General features: G+C 48.3%; 1 protein-coding gene and 1 pseudogene across 2 annotated transcripts in view; both read left to right on the top strand.

Annotated features, from left to right (window-relative positions):
• Positions 1 to 23,193, top strand: part of WWC1 (WW and C2 domain containing 1) — a 152,444-nt gene that overhangs the window by 11,163 nt on the left and 118,088 nt on the right. The window lies entirely within an intron of this gene.
• LOC112405128 (mitochondrial import receptor subunit TOM7 homolog pseudogene) lies at positions 18,195 to 18,475 on the top strand (annotated as a pseudogene).

The following is a 23,193-nucleotide window of genomic DNA, read 5'->3' as shown; positions in this document are numbered from 1 at the left end:
ACCACTGCAGTCTTTTTCAGTGAATTTGGAGAGAGGAAGGGAAGAGGGGAAGGGAGCAAAGGAAAAGGGACCTTTGTAACTACAGAGAAATAAACAACACATCTATCAGCATATATACCTTGCTCACTGTGGAGGAAAATGTTTGTGTGGTTCTAGCCGAACTTTGGTTTGACATACCACAGTGTTCCCTGCAACAGGTAAGGTCTTCCTAACGATCTCCAGAGGACACCAAGTCCCGTCTCTGTCATTTACATATAGTAAGTCACCTGAACGAGTTCCTTCTCTACTGTGTAAAACACAGGTAAGCGTAGGACCTACCTACCCCAGAGGGTTGTGGGGAGATGAAAGGACCTCAGACATGGTGGGTCTTACCCAATGCCTGGTACACACCAGGCTTTCAGATGGGAGCTGTGACTAGTTATGCTAGTTTACCCTTCTTTGCCTTGGTAGAGAAACGAGAACCATTGTCCCTTCCTTGCCAACTCAAGTTTTTTCCTGCTGAAGCAGGGCTCACCTGAGCCGCCTTGACATCAGAGTTTGCAAACCACCTTGGGGCACTCATTGTGTAAATAAACCAATAAATTCTTTTCCCCCTAGTCTTATCAGAGGCAAGCCCTCGTTTGGAATTTCTGCAGTAAAGTGACTCTTGCCAGGGAGCTGGCACCAGGGCAGTGTGTGAAGCAAGGATAATGAGTTGCAGTGGTCATGGCTGAGTGAAAACGGCTGCTGTGGGAACTGGAGGTCTCTGGAATACATTGGTGACTGCTCTGATATCCTGGCCCTTCACTCGTGCTTCCCTGTGCCCTGTTGGAGAGCTGTTTGAGAACCTGCTGATTTTAGCATGGAGGTGGTGCAGAAGGGCATTGGTGTTTATTGTGTCCCACCCAGCCAGGGGTTGGCCGTTCATTCAGCAGGTATTTATTGAGTGCCTACTGGGCTTCAGGCTCCGTTGCCTTAACCAAGGATGAGAGCAAAGTCCCTGCTATAATGGGGTGTACCCTCGGGCCAGGGAGATGGGCAAACAGTTAAACAGATAAATTACATTCTGACTGGGGACTTGGTATTTGCTAGAATTCTTTGACCCATCTTAAGAAGCTGGAGGGATGGCCCTGTCTAGGACACCTGTTGGTAGTTGCTGTGTGAACTTGGGCTTTGGATCTGAGAGACCTTTGCGCCTTCCCTTGGGTGTTACCCAGAGCCTGTGAGGATGAGCTGGGCACCGGGCTAAGTGCTGGGAATGCAAGGGCGACATAAGACAGTCTCCAACTCATAACATTTACTACAAATTAGTGAGAGACAGTCATCAAACTGTGCAAATAGAAATGCCAGGCTCTCTGAACCTTGATTTGTTTCCTCTCCTGTTTCATCTGGACTCAACTTAGAAATATTTATTGACTGCCCATAAACGAATAGAGTGTCTGTAATATGCCAGACATTGTTCCAGCACTGGGGATTTGGCAGTGATTAAGCCATCAAAAATCCTGTCCTCATGGAGCTTACATTCTAGAGCAGTGATTCTCAAGCTTGGGGAAGCATCCGAATCACCTGGAGGATTTGTTAAGCCGGGTCCCACTCCCTCACTCCCACCCACACACCCAGTCTGTGTCAGTAGGGCTGCCGTGGGGCTTGGAAGTTGGCGTTTCCAGCGCATGCCTGCTGCTGCTGCTTTGTGCCCTGTTGCTTTGCAGACCGCTAACAGTTGATTTATTGAATCCTCGCAATAACCTGGGAGGATTGAGGGTTAGGGTGGGGTAGGGGAGTTGGGGGGAGCCCTCTCTTCGCTGTTTTACAGACAGGGAACTGAAGAAGGCAGGTGAGGCAACTTGGCCCTCCCTCTTATGCTAAGCAAGCTACAGGAAGTGACTTTAGGAGCAAGCACTGTTTAACTGCCTCGCCATGATCGCTATGAGCAATTTTGTTCTAGCTCTTTTGCCGACCCAGAGCCTGACTGGTGGCAGAATCCAGTCGGGTTCGCTCCCGCATTGTAAAATAAAGGATGGGGAAGCAGGAGGTCTGAGCAGATCCCAGAAGCCAGAAGGAACTTCTCTTTACATTAGAATGTGTGGAGTTATGTATCCATGGTCACCGAGAGGAACAGAGGGCACGGGTCTTCCCTGTTTCTCCCTGATGCTGAGCCAGGAGACCTGTGCCGAGTCCGCTCTTCAGAGGAAGGGGTGCTGGGCTCCTTCACCCCTAACCCAGTCTTCGAGTCTAGGAAGTGCAGATGAGGTGTGGCGAAGAGGCAAGGCTCTCCTCTCAGAATCCTCACAACAGCCCTCTAGGGAGGCCTTGTTCCCCTTGACCATGACTTGGATTGTACATCCTCAGCCTTGTCACTGGCTGGTTCTCTGACCTTGTTTAAGCTACTTAAAGCCTTCTGAGCCTCAGTTTCTTCACTGGCAAAATGGGAATAAATTAGAAGCTACCTTGTAAGCCACAATGAAATACGAGGTCTCTCATTATATTTAAGTTCCACTGTCTGGACAGTTCTAACGACAGAGATTAAGGCCTCCTTGATAGCTTCATCTATAGTTCTGTAGTTTCTGCTCAGTTCACATATTTTGAGCACCAGAATTTTTTTGGACATAAACCTCTTTCTTCTCATTTCTCTGGAAAAATGGATCATACTTAAGCAGATACATATCTTCCCAGACAACAAAGACTTTTGCTAGACAGGACTACTAAGCGGTATCTTAATAGCTCAAAAAATTTCAAACCAGCCTGAGTGGTTTATTTCCACTGCTGATATAAAACAAATATTTGCTGGCTGCAGGTGGAGGACCCTGGGTGTTTCTTCAGCCTCCTAACTGGTCACCAGGCCTGAGTGGTTCTCAAAATGTGGTCCCAAACCAGAACATCAGCTTCACCTGGGAAGTTGTTAGACCTGCTGACTCTCCTGTCCCACCTCAGACCTACTAATCAGACACTCTGGGGGCTGGAGCCTTGAGAGATGTCTTTTAAGGAGCATCCCAGGTGACTCTGCTGCCCCTTCAAGTCTGGGAACTACTGGCCAAATGTTTGCAGCTAGAATGACGTAAGGTATTCTGTGAGTGGTCGCAGGCAAAAACTGGCCAGGTTTGAAGAGCCTTCCAAGCACAGATCAATGCAGCCCATTGAAATGGTCTTCACTGGCTTGAGAACATTTTATGATCAATTCCCAAACCCTTATTATCCAAGCGGACCTCTGCACTTCCTTCACCAGGCCTCACCATCACTTAACATCTTTGCATCAAGATTCAGCTCACAAAAGATTCAGCTCACAAATAAAAAGGCCTTCCCCATCTCCCTCGTCTGGGCTCCATGACACCTTATGCTGTAGTAGGACAGCGTGACTACCCGCATCCTCTCCATTCTTGTTAATAGGCAGCTCAGTGGCTGGCACACAGTAGGACTGCACCAAGCCAGGAAATGGCTCCTCCCCAGTTGGGAGTTTTGGATTCTGTTTGTGGCCCTTCCTCATAGCAGCAAGTCCCTTGGCCTTCCTGAGCCCTAGTCTTCATTGCTCTATGACGGGGCAATAATGACCCTTGGTCTCCTTTCCACAATGGAGTATAGGAGTCTGTGTCTGGATCTCCGGGACAATAGGGTCAGTCAGTGATTCTCAAGTTCAGTTGCACATCGGACTCAGCAGAGGGGGAGTGCTAAAAATACCCATGCCCGCCCCACTCCCAGAGAATCTGGTTTCATTGGTCTGGGGTATGGCCTGGGCATGGGATTTCTAGAATCTCCCCCAGTTGACTCTGGAATACCGCCACATTGGAGAACCACGAGTGTAGGTAAATACATCCCTTCCTCAAAATGCTTGGAGAGTTTGAATGAGATTATGCTAAAGTACCTTGTAAAGCGCTTTAGCATTTAAGAGTTACACAGTTCCACATGGAAGACTGAAGATGACTCAGGAAGTATTAGAACATAGCTATGGGGCGGGAGAAGGAGATATTTCAGGGATGTCAGGCACCTTGCAGTTTGGTGATTTCCCCTCTTCTAGATCTGTCTTGCTATTTCTTTCCTGATGTGTTAAGTATCAAATTGATTTGGGCTCATCTTTGCCTTCATGTGAAAATCTTTCAACTCGCATTGCAGGAGTAAATGCTTTTAAATAAATTGGTCTAAGCTACTTTGGAGTTGTAGGCCTGGGGGGTGGGCAGCTGCTGTCTGTCCCCAGCAGATCTTGGTCTGGATTTCATGCACACGTCTGAGTCCTCGAGACTCCAAGGGAGTGGGGAATGCAGGTGTTGTCACCATGTAGATCGTGGCCGGTGGATAAGAACTCATCATAGCCAACACTTGCTGAGACTCTAGACAGTGCAAAGATCTGAGCTGAGTGCTTTGAGTGCATTTTCCAATTTAATTCTCCTAGCAGCCGTGCGAGGTGAGAACCGTTACCATCTCCATTCTGCTGCTGGGGAATCTGAGGCTCAGGCAGTTGAGAACTTGCCAGTGATGGCACAGCTAATAAGTGGCAGAACTGGGATGCCACTTTCTCTGCCGCCACAATGCACCCTGAAGGCCAGGCCAGGCTAGGCTGTCAAGGAGAGCAGTACTGAATTTGTTCTGGTAATTCAGACCATAGCTCCTTTCACTACTGTGATTCCTTGAGTAGCAACTTCGCTCAGTTGCTCAGGGTCTGTCTGGATAGCTAGACCTTTCTGTTTGCTCTGCTCCTATTTTCGGAGATGTCCCTCTCTCAGTGAGCACGGTGAGTGAGCTCTTTTTCTGAGTACAGTCAGTTTTTCAAAATTCCTCCAAGGATCACTTTCCTAGACCACATTCCCCTGTCCTGGTGGTGATGAGCATCTTTGTTTCACCCTCCTTATAGACTCTTGTGCTCAAGGTAGCCCCATCTCTTGTTACTTTGGCATGAAAGACTTAGCAGGAATCAAATTCCCTTCGGACGCTTTGGTGTCTGAATGGCATGTGGGCTTGGACGGCAGCATTCTTGCTTGCCCAGTGGCACATCCTTCAGGACGTTTGTTTGGGTTCACTAGAAGTCAATTGGGTCATCTCAGATCTGAAGTGGCTCTAGCCGTGCACAAATTACCTTCCACTTCTGTTGCGTGTTGGGTAGAATCGAAAACAAAGAATGCCATTACCTTTGTGTGTTTGGTTCCCGGTGGGAACTGTGCTAAGAAGAGGGTTCAGCAGTGACCAAAGACAGACATCATTCCTCATAGAGCTTACGGACACATGATAAGAACATGAACAAAAGACTTACGGATTAGGAAAATAAAGAGGATGCTGTATTAGAAAATAATAGGTCTTGTAAATGACACCAAAGATCCAGCTATGGAATTTAAAAGTTCTGTAGTCAGAAACACTGTTTGCTTTTACCTTTAACTGGGATCCATCTATAGTGATCACTGCTCTACCTCTTCAACCAGGTTTTCTTAATTCAAGTCAGGAGATCCTGGCACTCACTGTAGTGGCAACAAGTGTATTTTCTTTTCGCTTTTTTTTTTTTTGAATGAAAGATTCTTTAACTTCTGTAGTGCTTCACAATTTTCAAAAGTTTCACACACGTGATTTCATACAATCTCATGATAACCCCCTCCTTTTTTTTTTTTATCCCCTACCCCTATATTGTGCCTTTCCCCTTCCCTCTCCCCACTGGTAACCTGTAGTTTGTTCTCTATGTCTGTTGAGTCTGTTTCTTTCTGTTTTATTCCCTGGTTTGATGTATTTTTTTGATTCCACATATAAGTGATATCATACAGCATTTGTCTTTCTCTGTCTGACATACTTCACTTAGCATAATGCCCTCCAAGTCCATCCATGTTGCTGCAAATGGCAAAATGTCGTTCTTTTTTTATCGCCAAGTAGTATTCCGTTGTACATGTAGACCATATTTTCTTTATCCATCCTCTGTTGATGGATACTTAGGTTGCCATACCTTGGCAATTGTAAATAGCGCTGCTATGAACACTGGGAAGCAGTGCTTTTTCTTTCTTTTTTTAAAAAATAAATTTATTTATTTATTTTTGGCTGCATTGGGTCTTCGTTGCTGCGCATGGGCTCTCTCTAGTTGCGGCGAGCGGGGACTACTCTTCGTTGTGGTGCGCGGGCTTCTCATTGCGGTGGCTTCTCTTGTTGCAGAGCACAGGCTGTAGGCGCACAGGCTCAGTAGTTGTGGCGCACGAGCTTGGTTGCTCCGCAGCATGTGGGATCTTCCCGGACCAGGGCTCAAACCCGTGTTTCCTGCATTGGTAGGCGGATTCTTAACCACTGTGCCAACAGGGAAGTCCCAGCAGTGTTGTTTTCTTAACTTTGGCCAAGGAGCTCTGTTCTTCCCCCAGGGCAGCATGATTGGTCAACCACATGCATCTGAATTTCCTAAGAGAGTTACTCAAATGCAGATTCCAAGGCCTGGCTCTGATCAACATAATCAGAATTTCTGGATTATGTGAAACCCAGGCTCCTTTGTAAAAAGAACAACTGAGTGATTTTGATACCGTCCTAGGTTTGAGAAGTACTGATCAAGGAATAGACTTGTTTCAAAGTGCAAATCATTCTAGAGACTCGACCAGGACTAGAATCCCTTCAGCCTCTTCCACAACCTGGCCTACTTATTTATTGGTCCTCACCTCAGAAACATCTCTTCCTTTCTTCAGGCATCCATGGGTTTCTAGAGTGTGCTCAGGTGCTCTCTCCCCAAGAGTAAGCCTTCAGTCCTACCCCATGCTCCTTTCTCCGAGGGACACAGAGGGGTTCCATACCCACCGCCCCACACCCCCCCATTCCCGCCATACCCTCCATTCTCCTCCTCCCACCCTCATTCTCTGAGCAAAGTTCCAGGAGTGTCACCAGGAGACCTGTGGCGGCATCTTCCTTGACCTCCCTGTAGTGTCTAACCGTATTGCCAGCTCTCCTCCTTTCCTGGCAGTCATTCTTATCCAGGAGAGTAAGGCGTTGTGCAGTCTCCTCCCTAGTGGCGGCCTGTGTCGCCAGGCCTTCGACCACCTGCTCTGCACTGAAACCTCAGGTGCTTATTTCCAGTTTCCGGCTGGACATCACTTCTCTGTCCAGGCGAGCACTGCAAACTACCACAGATCTAAAACTGAATCCAGTCCGGGTCTCAAACCAACATCTTTGCCCATCTGTGTACGTTGAAGCCCCGCCTCTCTCACTGGCCACGTTGGGTACCACTTGCTCCACGAGGCCTGCCCTCATCTGTCATCTCCCGCGCCACTCTGGCTGGAGGGTATCTACTTTAAGCCAGGCCTGTTCTGGTCAAAAGCAACAGAGGCCCACATGACATGGCTCTAGAAAAGAGAGGCTGCTGTGAGGTCAGAGATTTCATAGGAATCTAAGGATGGGCATGGCGGCCCCCACTACCGGGATGGCAGGAGCTGCAGCTGGAGGCCGTGAAGAACAGCGGTCTCCACGTACGTCCCTCTGTTCCCTCCTGTCGGCCCGCTCATGTCATGGTTTCTGCTACCTCTGAAACCTACAGACAGACTACAACAAATCTGAAATTTGTTCATACGTTCGTAAACCATGTTATGAATTAGTTCTGCCTTGAACTTGCTGTGTGACCCTGGGCAAGCTACTTAATCTCTATGAGCCTCAGTTTCCTCACTCTGTACAAATAAGACGAAGAATAATAATAGCCAAGATTTTATTGGGTGCCAAGCCCTGCTCTAAGTGTTTTATATTAGCTCAATTAACTGTCACACTAACTTTCTGAGGGAGGTACTGTTACTATCCTCATTTATAGATGAGGAAGTGGAGGCACAGAGAGGCTAAGTAATTTGCCCAAGGTCACACAGCCAGAAAGTGGCAAAGCCAAGATTCATACTCAGGCTCTCTGGCTCCAGAGCTCACGCTGTTAGACCGCCATTCACTTTGAGGGGTTACTGTGAGAATTATAGCGTGGATTCTCTTATTTAGGACACATAGCCGAGAGCAATACTCAGAATAAGTACTTAAGAATGCCAACAGTCATGACATCATCACAGCATTAGTTTGCAGGTGACCCATATGACCTTCACAACCCCAGCTGACCTCGTAACTCTTCGCCTCAGCAGCCACAGCTAACCTGGTGTCCCCGGTTCAAATTCTTGTGAGAGATGCTGATTTGGAAAGATGACACAGCTGGCCTTAAACGGGATTCTTCTGGTACAAGAAATCACAACAGGACTCGGGTCATGTAGGAACCACGGTGGCTCTCCTCTCACGAGAGGCCATGGGCAGTGGGCATCCCTAGGTCGTTCTTTCTCTGAACTTCCAGAGTCAACTGTTCTGAATGTCTGGCAGTTAGGGGACCTGCTGCTTACTCTCGCTGAGCACATGCTCGATTCTGAGCCCTGCTTTTGGCCTCATCCCCTGTGGCAAGCTCCCATTCATTTCCGTGACCCTGACTCTCACTGCTGGAAGTGGGGCCTGTGGACCAGCACATCAGCATCGCCTGGGAACTGGTTAGAAATGCAGAATCTCAGGCTCCACCTCAGACCCACTGAGTCAGAAATTGCATTTTAACAAGATCCCCAGTGGTCCTTGCAGGTTAATGTTTGAGTAGCCCTGGCCAGTCAACACCACTTATGTCTGCATAGCACTGTTTTGTTTTTTTGTTCTGTAGCTGACTGTGCCTCTAACTAGCTCCAATACAGATATCAGATAATATCAGGAAGCAGTGGATTCTTACAACCAGGTATAAACACTGCCGAGGGGAAGGAGCTTCTCAGCCTGTTCCCACAGCCCCACATGGAATAAGGGATTGAAGCCAGATCGGGGATGGGAGTGGGGGAGGGCTCAGTTGAAAGGGAGGGGGTCACACCTGCTGAGAAAAGACAGGGTCCTGAGCCTGCAGCATGCCCACCAGTGGGGTCAGATGCCAGAGGTCAGAGTGGAGGCAGGCTGTGTAGAAGTCCACCATGGTGGCAGGACGTGGTCTCCGGGGTGCACGGGACAGTCAGAAGATGGGAACCCTTGGTGGCAGGGGCAGTGTCTCTCAACTGCAACACAGAATGAGGAGGTGGCCCGCGGGCATCTGGCAGAGATCACAGAGGCGGAATTCCAGCCCTTAGAGAACAGTGGCAAGAGCAAGGCAAGGAGGTCTGGGGTCCCTAGTAAGCTTCCCAGGCAGAGGCTTGAGCCAGCAAAATAAATGGCAGGCTCCCTGGAACTAGCTTAGAACAGGGCAGAAGTACTGCCATGAGGGGGCTAGCAGAAACAGTGCCCGTGGCCAAGGCTGGGACCGGCTGAGCCAGGACCCCCATGCGCCACCCTGGACCCAGCCAGGGGCAGCCTGAGTGGGGCGGCACTGGGCCAGGAGAGGGCAGGCTCCTGGTGGGGGACCGGGGGCGGGAGGGGCAGGCAGCCAGCTGCAGGCCGGAGGGAAAGTCTGTATGAGGCCCTGTGGACCGCCTTGCCTTCCTGGCATGATGGCGGTGGGGAGGTGTGGCTGGATGCCAGAGGGCTTTCCCATCACTGCTCCCTGGCCCCGGTTCACCGTAACCCATAACCGTAACCGCATAAGCGTGGACCTTGCCCCGACACATTCCCGAGATAACACCTACCGTCATCCCGGGAACAGGGTGACAGCCCGACTGTGTGAGCAAGGCTCCCGACACCCTCCCTGCGTTCATTTCCAGTTTGCTGGATGTTGTATGTGTGTCTATGTAAAATGACAAAAGAACGAGTCATTAGTGAGCCGTCCAAAGTCCCTTTGGGAACATTCCAGGAAAATCAATATCCCATCAAAGCCACAAATGGCTTTTTTCTTTCCCCCACTCCTTCAAGGCAGGGTTTCTCAGAGTGTGATCTGCCAACCTCCTGCCTTACTCCCCCATGGAGCTTGTAAAACACAGATTCCTGGGGCCCTACCTGAAAACTACTGAATCAGAATCTCCGTGGGGCTTCCCAGAATCTGCATTTTTAACCTGCCACCCAGCCGATTCTAATACCCCTTAATAAAACTGAAAAACCTCTCCTCCCGCTACCCACAAGGCACTTTCTTTCCTTTGCACAAACCGGATCCTTGCCCTCCCTGTGCTGCTACACCCACTTAAAGGGCCACCTCTTCCCAGGAGCCTGCCTAGCTGTCTTCGTCCCAGCTCATGTAGGGGGCCCTCTGTGCACCCTTCTAACACGGCTCTGCCACATCGTCGTCATTTCTTTTTCCTGTCTGTGTTCTCCACTGAATGGTAACGCATCCTGCCAAGCCTCCCCAGGCCCAGCATAAAGTTTTGTGCCTAATTTGAACTAATAAATGAATATGAACGAAGGCAGCTGAGAGGTAACGGTGAAGCCGCAGAGTAGAGGGTGAAAAGTAGATGCTTCCCGGTAGGAAGCTGCCACCTTCCAAATCTTCTCTCGGTCATTCTGAACTCCTAGGTCAAGTTTTGGAGCCAGAGGGCAAGTATCGGACCCAAGGAGAGCCCAGGGCTCTGGCTGCCTGGGGCACAGCCCACCTGTTTGGGGCTGAGGCGTCCCCAGTGGAAGCCTAGCTCTCTATCTACATTTTGGAAAAACTCCAGCAGAAAAAAAGGCTCAAGGATGGTTTGCCAGCCCCAAGCCTGACGCCAAACTCAGGGCCTCTAGAATGTTCAACACCCTCCTCCCCTTGTCAAGGCAGGAGGAGTCAAAGAATAGAGCTATCGGACCATGAAACTCCCAAGAGTCCTTTCCCCCAGCGTTTCTCAGAGACTGCTGCCACTGTTTTCTGTGTGAGGCTCCGAGTTGCCATTTGCCAAACTGGTAAACGTTGACCCAGCAGAAATCAGGCAAAAATAGGAGAAGCCCCGGACAGGCTGCCTTAATCGTGTTGGTGAAGGGAGAGCCAGGTGCCTGTGAGCTGAAGAACGCTGCCCATCGCCTCGCTCTGAAAAACAAAATGTATTTCCTTAATCTTAACAGCTTGAGCACCCCGAAACCTGCTTTGCCAGTCCAGGGTGCCTCCTCTGATCTTGCTTGTTGATCTGTGTATACGTGGGGTCGTGGGACAAGGTGACTTTGGGAAGGCCTGGCCTGCTTGAGACTCTAGGGTCAGCCCAGACTGCTGTGACCCCAGGGGACCTTAGCCCCGGAGACAGGCTGACCTCTTAACGCATGAAGTCAGAGTGAGGGCACCTGCTCTCAGTCCGAAGTAGGGTCGGAACCTTCCTGGGTTCTTGGAAGAGAAAGAGGATTGGCTGAATTATAGGTGGCAGGGCAGAGCAGCTGAGGGCTCCGTGCACAGTAGGCCCTCAGCAAATAAATGCTTCTCGCATTGAGCTGGTGAGAAGGGAGCAGCCAGTGTTAAATGTGGGATCTGTCAGAATCCTTCAGACATTTGCTGAAATTCCATGAGGGCGTCAGGGATTATAAGGTTTTAAGGTCATTACTGAGTTTCTTTCGTGATTTTTTTCATAAGGATGTCATTTCTGAATCCACTCTCTTTCTCTTCCCATCTCCCCAAATTACCCTTCCTCCTTCCCTTCCAGGAGGAAGACAGGACGGTGTTATCATTTGGTCAAAATTTCACATTCAGAAAATGGTAACGTTCAAAAATCTTGTTCAGTGCTGCAGCACCCCCTCCCCCAAGCTGAAGGTTGTGACAGCTGTCACTTACTGAGGAATTTTACATGCATTTACCATTTCGCTTGTGCCTTCGAGAGGAGACAGCTGAGGCCCAGAGAGGCTAGAGAATTTATCAAGGTCACACAGCAAGTTGGCAAGCGGCTTGGATTTTACCGCGGGCTCTGTGACTCCACGGCCCCGGGTGCCTGTCAGTGCCGCGTCGTTGTCTCCTAGAGGTCATTGGTGCTTGTTGATATAACATCGCTAACCATTTCTCCACCATTTCTCAGAGCGTTTTGTCCACGTGTCCTGATTAGAGAATTAGTTAAGCTCTCGAGCTCTCCAGGGAGCCGTGGCTGGAATCCTGCCTCCTTCCTAGAGTCTGCAGGCAGCCAGATCCCACAGACCCTTCTCTGTCGGGCGGTGAGGACGAGAGATGTGGCCCCGTGGTTGGGGGGCCGGCAGACAGGTTGTGATGACACACGGGGCACGTGTTCCCTGTCAGTTCCCAGGCACTGAACCCAAGCACCCCCCCTCCCCGCCTGGGACCTCCTCTCCTATTTCCCTCTTTGCCTCCTGCCCTCCTAGGATCCACAGCTATTTGGAAAGGTGAGCACAGAGGCCTTTTCAGAAAGAGTCCTATTCTCCCGTCTTCCTGGTACCCTCGCTCACTGGAGAGAGAGAAGCAGGATTGTGTGGGGAGGGAGAGGCAAGTGTACGGGAACAGTTTAGATCTAATTGTTCATGATCCAGAATGTCCTCGTTTGCATTCAGGGATGCTGCCCGCCTTTGTGAGGGGCCACACCAAGTTGAATGATGTGTTATCAGTGCAATGCAATAGCCCGATGACGTCATGAAAATCCAGGCTTTGGGAGAACACGTTCACAGGCAAGAATGCAGCGATGAAAAGGTGGAAGGGCCTGGTTACGCTGCCTAATCCAGCTTTTACTGTATAACCCCTGGGCTTATTGGCCCCTTGTTCCTGTTCTCTTTGACAAAGAATGATTTTTTTTTTTTAACTTTCTGATTAGCAATCAGTAGTTTAAGCCTGCTAATCACCTCTTTAGCTTGGCATGTGGACCAAGGAAAGGCCACAGTACTTAATGTGTTCTCTCAGATCCAGAAGTTCAGAAATGTAGTCAGCCCCAATTTTTTTTTTTTTTTTTTTTTGCGGGACACGGGCCTCTCACTGCTGTGGCCTCTCCCGTTGCGGAGCACAGGCTCAGGACGCGCAGGCTCAGCGGCCATGGCTCACGGGCCCAGGCGCTCCATGGCATGTGGGATCCTCCCGGACTGGGGCACGAACCTGTGTCCCCTGCATCAGCAGGCGGACCCTCAACCACTGCGCCACCAGGGAAGCCCTCATTTTAACCATTTTTAAGTGTACAGTTCAGAGGCATTAAGTGCATTCCCATTGCTGTGCAGCCATCCCTACCATCCGTCTCCAGAACTCTTTTCATCTTGCAAAACGTAGACTCTATCCGGGTTAAACACTCACTGCCCATTTCCCCTCCCCCAGCTCCCGGCAACCACCCCTCTCTACTTTCTTCCTGTACGAATTTCACTGTTCTAGGTACCTCATGTGAGTGGAGTCATACAGGATTTGTCCTTTTGTGACTGGCTTGTTTCACTCAGCATAATGTCCTCCAGGTCCATCTACTCTGCAGCATGTGTCAGAATTTCCTTCCTTTTTCAGGCTGAGTACTATTCTATTGTATGTTTACACCATGTTCTGTTTATCCATTCATTTATTCACGGACACACTTTCACCTTTTGGTTATCGTGAATAATGCCACTGTAAACATGGGTGTAAAACTATCTGTTCGTGCCCCTGCCTTTACATCCTTTGTGTACGCTCCCAGAAGTGGAATTGCTGGATCATATGGTAGTTCTATTTTTAATTTTTTGAGGGACTGGTACGCCGTTTTCCACAGTGGCTGCACCCTTTGCCATTCCCACCAGTAGCGCACAAGGGTTCCAGTGTCTCCGCACCTTCACCAACACACTTAATATTGTCTGTTTTTGTTTTTTTTTCATAGTAGCCATCCTAATGGGTGTGACATGGTATCTCGTGGTTTTTTATTTTCACTTCCCTGATGATTAGTGATGTTGATCATCTACACAGATACTTTTAAAAAAACGAACTTCTCCTGTCATTTCAAAGCTAAAGGCAGTAAAATGAAAGGTTCAAGGTGCTGAATCTGAGAAGCCGTGCTGCCTGGGTTCAGTGCTGGCTCCACTCCTTGCTGACTGTAGCTGTGGGTCAGTTGCAAGGTCTCTCTGTGCTTCGACTTCTCACCTGTAAAATGGGGTAACAAGTAAACTGCCTCATAGGGCTACTGGGAGGATTCAATGATCTAATACAGATAAATCTCATGGAAAGTGTGAGACTTGCTATATGTGTTTGATGAGTGCTGGGCTTCATTACTCTCAGAGTAGAATCTGCTGCCTTCCATCCTCCAGGGATGGTTTTCCTCTCTGCCTAGTCTTTTTCAAGTGGGGTAACAGCCTGGGGAATTTGAGGTGAGATGGTGGCTTGAACCCAGTAGGTTTTCACACCCCCAGGTTGGGCATGTCAGGAGGAAAAAGAGCAGTGGCACAACTACTGAAGCCCGCGCGCCTAGAGCCCGTGCTCCGCGACAAGAGAAGCCACCGCAATGAGAAGAAGCCCGCGCACCGCAATGAGAAGCCCGCGCGCCGCAACGAAGAGTATCCCCCGCTCGCCGCAACTAGAGAAAGCCCGCACGCAGCAATGAAGACCCAGCACAGCCACAAATAAATAAATAAATAAATGTATTAAAAAAGAAAGAAAAAATGAGCAGTGACAGCCTCCGAAATCCATCCTGAAACTCGGCAGCATCTCGTTTCGAGAGTGAGTTTGTGTAGAGCTGGCAGCCAGGAAATGGGACTGGGAATCTAGTGCAAAGGTCGTTTCTCTGGTTCCTTCAACCAATAACTATTAGAGCAAATAACCATCTGGATGAGAAATGGCTACTAATTGCCTTGGAGTAAGGCAGCTAGCTAAGGGTTTGTGTCGCTGCATGTGTCACCATGGGACCCTGCATCCTGACAGCCTGGAGAACTGTCCTCGGGCCTATATCCTCTGCATCTCAGCATTTGGGCCTCCCTATTGTGCCCCATCTCTGTAGGTTATTAGCCTCCTGTGAGAGAGATTAGGGTTCCCCTGTCCCTAATTCCAGGGGAAATTCCAGGAGTGTCAGAAGGACCCTGGGTCCTTCCCAGGGCAAATCTCTGACTTGGTCACTCTGCCCAAGGGAAGGAGTCATGGGAAGGTTAATCCTAATCTCTGACCCTTCTCTAAAGACTAACCCGGTTTCCTTAGCAAACATACTGAAGGAAGCAGTGGCGGAACGGGGAAGGAGGCTTCCCCCTCGCCTGCCTTTACCTGGTTAACTCCTTCTCAGGGCCCAGCTTTTTTTTTTTTTTGCGGTACGTGAGCCTCTCACTGTTGTGGCCTCTCCCGCTGCGGAGCACAGGCTCCAGACGTGCAGCCTCAGCGGCCATGGCTCACGGGCCCCGCCGCTCCGCGGCATGTGGGATCTTCCCGGACCGGGGCACGAACCCGCGTCCCCTGCATCGGCAGGCGGACTCCCAACCACTGCGTCACCAGGGAAGCCCCGAGGGCCCAGCTTTTAACATCAGTTCCTCGAGGGATCATTGCCCTGCTCCTGGAATGGGGCCAGGTGCAGTGTTTATATTCCCTCACAGAGCAATATTCTTTCTCTTCAAATCAGTTGTTCAATGGTTATTAGTTAAGACCTCATGTTTTCTTCTGTTTAATGTCAGCCAAGGACTCTTCTAGACTAGCCATTCTCAAAGTGTGTTCCCTGGAGGCCCCTGAGATTCTCTCAGAAGGTCTGCAAGATCAAACTTCATAATACTAAGAAATTATCTGCCTTTTTAACTTTCTACCTATCATGAGAGGACTGTAGAGTTTCCCAGAGGCTACGTGACATGCAGTTTTGCAACAGACTGATGCAAAAGCAGCTCTTAGGACCCAGCGGTCTTCTTTTAAGCCATTCGTTAAAGAGATTTGCAAAAATGTAAAATAATGCCACTCTTCTCACTAATTTGTGGGGGAGGGCTTGGAAAATATAATTAATTATAAGGATGTGATTTATGTTAACATGTGATTGGTTTATTATTTTTATTTTCAAAGGAATTAATATTTTTAAATTTTCTGTTTTCATTTCTAATATGATAAATGTTGATCAACAAAACCCACATGTGGACTTCCCTGGTTGCGCAGTGGTTAAGAATCCGCCTGCCAATGCAGGGGACACGGGTTCGATCCCTGGTCTGGGAAAATCCCGCATGCCGTGGAGCAACAAAGCCCGTGCGCCACAATTACGGAAGCATGCGCACTCTAGGGCCCACGTGCCACAACTAGAGAAAGCCCACGTGCATCAATGAAGACTCAGTGCAACCAAAAAAAAAAAAATAACCACCCACATGAACAACAACTCTTGGGGTCCTCAGGTTTTAAGAGTGTGAAGGTGTCCCAAGACCAAAAATTTGAGTGAGGATTGCTGCCTTAAACAGGGACCAGGAACTTTTTTCTGTAAAGGACTAGTGGACCATACCCTCTCTGTCTTAACTATTTAACTCTATAGCACGAAAGCAGCCATAGATAATATGTATACAAATAGGCATGGCTTTGTCCCAGTGAAACAAGCAGTGAGAGAGTTCGGCCTATGGACCATAATTTGCCATCTCCTGCTCGAGGTTCTAAGCTGTAAAATGCCAGGAACCACATCTAACCGATAAATTGCTTTATCCCCAACACCTAGCACAGGGCCTGCTACTTAGTAGATACTCAGGAATTATAACAGAAATAGTGTTTAGCAGCTGGTTGTCCAAGTCAAAAATAACAATGGCTTAACTTCAAGGTAAAACTTCTTTAGCACATTAAAAAAAAAAAAATCAAGAGTCAGGCCAGTTAGGGCCAGGGTGATGGCTCAAGGGACCCAGGTTCCTTGTGCTTTTCTGGTCCACCATTCTTAGCATGTGACTTCCATCATTAAACTCACGTCATGGCTCAACCAACCTTAAAGAGCCTCGGGAGAATTAAGCTGATCTGCCAATAATGAACTGCCCATCAGAACAAAACTTAACATTCTTTAAAGAAGGAACATAAAAATCCAGATTCTTGACAGCTTAGGGTTCAGAGTATCCAGCATACAATAGAAAAGGTACTAGACTTAGGAAGAAATACAGTAGAAGCAGACCCAAGGATGGCAGAGATGTTGGAATTAGCAGGAAATGAACTAATGTTCATTATAGATATGTTTAAGGATTTTTAAGGAAAAGAAATCAGTAGGGAAATGGAACCAAATAAAAATTCTAGATGAAAACTACAGTATCTGAAACGAAAACTTGCCTAGATGGATCTAACAGTAGTTCAGGTGCTGCAGGAAGAAAGATCATTGAATGTGAAGTCAGAGCAGTAGAAACTATCCAGACTGAAGCACAGAAAGAAAAAAAAAAGTTGGAAAAAAAATGGTCAGAAGCTCAGTGATCTGTGGGATGTTGTTAATCAATCTAACAAAGGTATTTTTGGATTCCCAAAAGGAAAGGAGAGAGAGAGAGAATGAGAAAGAAAATATATTTGAAGAGGTAATGGCTGAAAAGTTCCAAAGTTGGTGAAAAATATTGACCCACAGATCCAAGAAGCTCAACAAACCCTAAGCATGATAATCATGTGGAAAGTCACACGTAAATACATCATAGTCACCTTGCTAAAAACCAAAGAGAAAGAGGAAAATCTTAAAATCTCCCAGAGGATAAAGACATGCTGCATGTAGAACAATAAGAACCATTGCTAACTTAGCAGAAACGATGCAAGCCAAAAAATAATTGAATAATATCTCTAAGGTGCTGAAAGGCAGAAAAAACAGTCTGCAATTCTATATCAACAAAAATATCCTTAAAAAAATGAGGGTAAAGTCAAAAGCTTTATTTTCAGTTATAAAGGCCGAGAGACATGCTCACCAGCAGACTTACACAATAAGAAATGTCAAAAGAAATTCTTTGGGGGGAAAGAAAATGCTATCAGATGGAAATGTGGATCTACATGAGAAATTAAGAGCACCAGAAATATAAAAGACTTAAAATTTTTTTCTTAATTTCTTTAAAAGATAATTGACTGTTTAAAGCAAACATGATGATAGTGTTATTTTTATTGAAATTTTTTGAAAGGAGGAAAAGAGAATCAAGAAACAGATGAGACAAACAGAAAACAACTAGTAAATTAGTAGACTTCAATCTAGCTACATTAATAATTCATTAAAAGTAAACAGACTAGGGCTTCCCTGGTGGCGCAGTGGTTGAGAGCCCGCCTGCCAATGCAGGGGACACGGGTTTGTGCCCCAGTCCGGGAGGATCCCACATGCCACGGAGCGGCTGGGCCCGTGAGCCATGGCCGCTGAGCCTGCGCGTCCGGAGCCTGTGCTCCGCAACGGGAGAGGCCACAACAGTGAGAGTCCCGCGTACCACAAAAACAAAAAAACAAAAACAGACTAAACACGCCAATTAAAAGGCAGATATTGTCAGGTTGGGGGGAAAAAACAAAACTCCAGTGTACAGGTTGCCTACAGTAGATTCACTTTGATATAAATACACAGGTAGGTTAAAGGTAAAAGGAGGGGGGTCTTAAGTGTGTCATCTGGGCCATCACCATGGTAAAGCTGAGCAAAGAGGCCAAGCGGAGGCTGCAGCAGCTTTTCAAGGGAGGCCAGTTTGCCATCCGCTGCGGCTTTATTCCTCTCGTGACTTACCTGGGATTGAAGAGGGTTGCAGATCCTGGAATGACTGAACCAACTGTTTTGAGCTTACTTTGGGGATAAAGGACTATTTGCTCATCTGGTTTTGGAAGCAGTCAATGCAGAGGAACAACATGGAAGGTGTGCACTCTGGCTGGGATAAGAGATGGGACATCGTTTAGATGTTCACTAGTTGGATGACACAGGCTCTTCTCAGTTGTGTCTGTGGCAGAGTGGAACCTCTACTGACTTATTTACGGTAGACCGTACTAAAATAAATGTTTGTAACAATATTAAAAAAAAAAGTCAAAGGATGGGAAAGGTATAGCATACAGATACTAATCAAAAGAAAACTGGAATGGCTGTAATGACCACACATAGAGTATACCAAAAACAGGAGAATTAGCAGATACAGAGAGCGTTTATAATAATTGGCCAATTCATCAAAAAAACCATAATAACCCTAAATGTGTACACACGTAATAGTTGAGTTCAAAATACATGAATAAGTAAGTGACTGGATCCTCTCTTCGCAAGGGGAAGGGCTGATGGAGACATTTCCTCATTCCTGGCCCGTCTCCCCTGAGTCAGTGAGGAGGACAGCAGTAGGGGGAGAAGCAAGCTGACTCAGCTGCCTCGTTCTGTGCTCCGCATTTGTGTCCTTCCTGTGCCTCTGAGAAGGCAGGCCCTGGGCTCTCCCACAGGGGCCCTTGCAGAGAGTTCCCACAGGCTGCTCCACCTCCTCTTGCCCTAAAGGGTTTTCTGGAACCTGCCAACCTCATGTGGGATGCCAGCCAGGACTAGGGCCCGTGCACCTGAGGTTGGAGAGGACTGGGGTCCTAGAGTGATGGATGGGGTCAGGGTCGATCCTGGGGAACTCCAGGTGTCCCAGGACACAGGATAAGGTGGCAGCGTCTACTGCCTTCAGGCTGGCTCCTGCCATTCAGATACTGAAAGGGGCTGAGTCAGCCCCAGGTGGGGCAGGGGAAAGGGTTAGGGGAGTTTTTAAGCAGTAATGAAATGTTGCCTGGAAGGGGAAAACGAGGTGGTTTCCAGATAAGGGTGTGCCTGGATGACAAAGAATTGCATTATTTTCAGTCCCATTTGCTGACAGTCCAGCAATGATTTCTTTCTCCTTCCCTTCCCTTCCCTTCCCTTCCCTTCCCTTCCCTTCCCTTCCCTTCCCTTCCGTCTTCTTTCCCTCTCCTTTCCCTCTCCTTTCTTTTCCTTTCTTTCTCCCTTTCAAACTGTTAAAAAAAATTGTGGCAAAATACACATAACATAAAATTTACAATCTTAAGCATTTTTCGGTGTACAGTTCAGTGGCATTAAATACCTTCACATTGTCATGCAACCATCATCACCTTACCGTCCATCTCCAGAATTCTCTCCATCTTGCAAAACTGACTCTACTCATTGAAGAACTAGCTCCTTATTCTAGCCCCTGGCAACCACCATTTGACTTTCTGTCTGTATGAATTTGACTACGCTGTGTATTCCATGTAAGTGGAATCATGTGGTATTTGTGTTCTGGGGACTGGCCGTTTCACTCAGCATAATGTCCTCCAGGTCCATCCACGCTATAGCATGTGTCAGAATTTCCTTTTTTAAGGCTGAGTAATATTCCACTGTATGCACACACCCCATGTTTTTTTTTTTGGGGGGGGTCTGTGTTCATCACGCTATAGCATGTGTCAGAATTTCCTTTTTTAAGGCTGAGTAATATTCCACTGTATGCACACACCCCATGTTTTTTTTTTGGGGGGGGGTCTGTGTTCAGTCTTTGTTGCTGTGCGTGGACTTTCTCTAGTTGCGGCAAGTGGGGGCTACTCTACGTTGCAGTGCGCGGGCTTCTCATTGTTGTGGCTTCTCTTGTTGCAGGGCACGGGCTCTAGGCGCGTGGGCTTCAGTAGTTGTGGGACACAGGCTCAGTAGTTGTGGCTCATGGGCTCTAGAGCACAGGCTCAGTAGTTGTGGCGCACGGGCTTAGTTGCTCCGCAGCATGTACGTGGGATCTTCCCGGACCAGGGCTCCAACCCGTGTCCCCTGCGTTGGCAGGCGGATTCTAAACCACTGCGCCACCAGGGAAGCCCACCACATGTTTCTTATCCATTCATCTGTTGATGGACGCTGGGGTTGCTTCCACCTTTTGTCTCTTGTGAATAATGCTGCTCTGAACACGAGCGGACAGCAGTGATTTTTTTGTTGTTTAATTTTGCTTTGTGTTAAGGTAATGAGGTAAAGGCGGGGATAGAAGTTAGTGGTTCAGGACACGGGCAGCCTTATTTCACACAGGAGACCTAGAAAATAAGCACCTGGGAGAGTTTATCCCTGCAGATCTGCGTATTTGATGGGACAGAGCTGTCGAAACCTTTCAGTAGTTGGGGGCTTTAAAGTCCATCCCACCCTTCCGCCAGTCCTTTGCCCTTCGTGGCCCCCGTCGTCACAGTTAAGATGTCATTTCTTCCTTCAGCACCCTGGAGTCAGGGTGGCCAGACTCCAAGATAATTTTCCAGCAACTCATGTTGCAACTACTTCTGGAATTTTCTTCCACAGGGCCTTCCAGAGCAAATTGCTCCCCTTCTCAGAAACTTCTCATGGTTCTCCAAGGCCCATAGAAAACCCCGAAACTTCTTAGCATGACTCAGGGCCCCACTGGCCTTCTAGGCCCCTTCCCTTTCCTTCCCTCCATTTCCCTCATTTATTGATAGGCCCATTTGTTCAGCCTGGGGCCTGTATTTTTGTATTTGTTTCCGACATGCATGTCTGATACTGACTCATTGAAATAGTGTGTTAAAGGGCCCAGCACATAGGAAGTGCTGTAATGTTTATGATGAAAAGACTTTTACCTGGGGTCTCATTAGCTCTTCAGTGATAACCTCGTGAGGTCAATTGTTTCATCCCCAGTTGACAAGCTGAGAAATTGAGCTTTAGAACTGCTAAGAAATGAGTTTGTAATTTTGGCCCTCGGATCAAATTCAGAACCAAGATTCAGAGCCAGGCTGTTCCTCTGAACAAGACTGTGGCTTTATGAGATCCTGGAAAGCTGGAGGCAGCAAGAATAAATGCTCAGGGGCTCTGGATGTGCTCTCTCGCCAAGGAAAGATGAGGTTTTGTGGGGACTGAGTTTGTTTGTTTGTTTGTTTGTTTTTTTGCCATACGCGGGCCTCTCACTGTTGTGGCCTCTCCCGTTGCGGAGCACAGGCTCCGGACGCGGAGGCTCAGCGGCCATGGCTCACGGGCCCAGCCGCTCCGCAGCATGTGGGATCTTCCCGGACCGGGGCTCGAACCCACGTCGCATCAGCAGGCGGACTGTCAACCACTGCGCCACCAGGGAAGCCCTGTGGGGACTGAGTTTGACTGAAGAACCATGAAAGGCCAGTGCTGGTAGATGTCCACTTAGTGAAAGCCTGAGTGTAAAGTAGCAGAGGGGAGCATTAAGTTGGCTGCTTTTCCAACTCTAGAAGGACATATAAAGGGAATATAAGCTCATGATGGAAGGAACACGCTTCTCCCTTTATAGGGGACCCAGGAACGAGGAAAAAGCCTTACCAAAATCGGTTGCATTCATGCTGGTACAATTCTGAATGCTCAGCTGGATGGATGAGGAAGTTGGAGCAAGTGGGTGGCTGCAGACTCCTTCCTCCAATGTGCAGCTTGCTGAAGTGCTGCAGCCGAGGACAGAGGAGAAATCAGAAATGCCCATGGGGTGGTGAGGGACTTGCCCAAGGTCACCCAGCTAAAAAAAGCTGAGCTGGGCCTCCCCCACAATTTAAGAGTCCAGGTCCAGTGGTTCTGGCGTATCATGCAGGCTGCTTTTAATACACGTCTTCCAGTTGGAGCCCTGTAGCACAGTGCAAAGAACATGGGCTTTTGAGCATCATTTGCAGCCTTGGCCAGGTTGGCCGGCCTCAGCGCTTTCATCTCTCTGCAAGGCGTGGATAAGAACCCTTTCCTCACTGGGCAGTGTTGAGGACTAAGTGAGCAGTCAGGCAAAGCTGCCAGCAGGTGCCTAGGACAGAGTCGGGTTACTAATGTGGCCGTTTCCTGGTGAGTTCTTGCTTTATCAGCTCTTCCTTTGCTCAGTGGTGTGTACGACCATCGCCTGGGACTTGCCCCACGTGGTCAAGATTCTTGGTTGATGGCACCATAGGTGCTCTCACCAAAGGATAGAAGGTTCTGATTGAATGCAAAGGTCAAACAAGTACAGCCTCCTTACTTTTCTTGTCAGATCATTTCCATTGGCCTACACCAGCCATCGTGGGCTAGGTAACGGGGAATTTCCTCACTTCCTTTTCCCCCAGAGTATCTGCGTGACCTCAGTTTCTGGTGACTCTGTTTGCCGTGGCATTTGGTACTTATCCCACCTGCTCAGCCAGCATCCACCCTGGGCTGGCTGTGCCCTCACCCCTCTCCCACCTCCAGTAAACTAGACGTGCCTCACTGGGAACATCAGCTTTGTCTGGAGAGAGCAGGTGGACCTCAGGCTCTTTCCCGCCTGCGAAGTTGGCCTTGCCTTTTGGCTCCCCCTTTGTGGGGTGCCCTTTTCTTCCTTCCCCCTTGGTAATATCTCAGGAAGAAAGTTCTACCCTAGAGTTTCCAGGAAGCCACTTGATTGCATTACTGATTGATAACTCCATTTACCCTGGAGTGGACAGAGCCATAGTTGTGAGTTCTGCTTAGGACTTATCGTGTTCTGACATCAAGGCCCAAGTGAAAAACTGAGAAGGCCTGGTTATGCCAAGTGCCTGTCGGACACCACCGGGGAGGCTTTGAGGTCTCTTATTTTATATGTTTCAAAAAAGGGCTCCTTCTTCTTTTGAGACAGAACTTCAAACGAAGCATTCCAGGCCACACTTCCTTTTGGTAAATCTTAACCAGTGTAAATGTTTGCTTTTGTGTTGTACTTCTTAGG

Source organism: Neophocaena asiaeorientalis, unplaced genomic scaffold (genome assembly GCF_003031525.2).
Source record: "Neophocaena asiaeorientalis asiaeorientalis breed wild unplaced genomic scaffold, Neophocaena_asiaeorientalis_V1.1 scaffold268, whole genome shotgun sequence".
Taxonomy (NCBI): Eukaryota; Metazoa; Chordata; class Mammalia; order Artiodactyla; family Phocoenidae; genus Neophocaena; species Neophocaena asiaeorientalis.
This window is presented reverse-complemented; position numbering and strand designations above follow the sequence as displayed.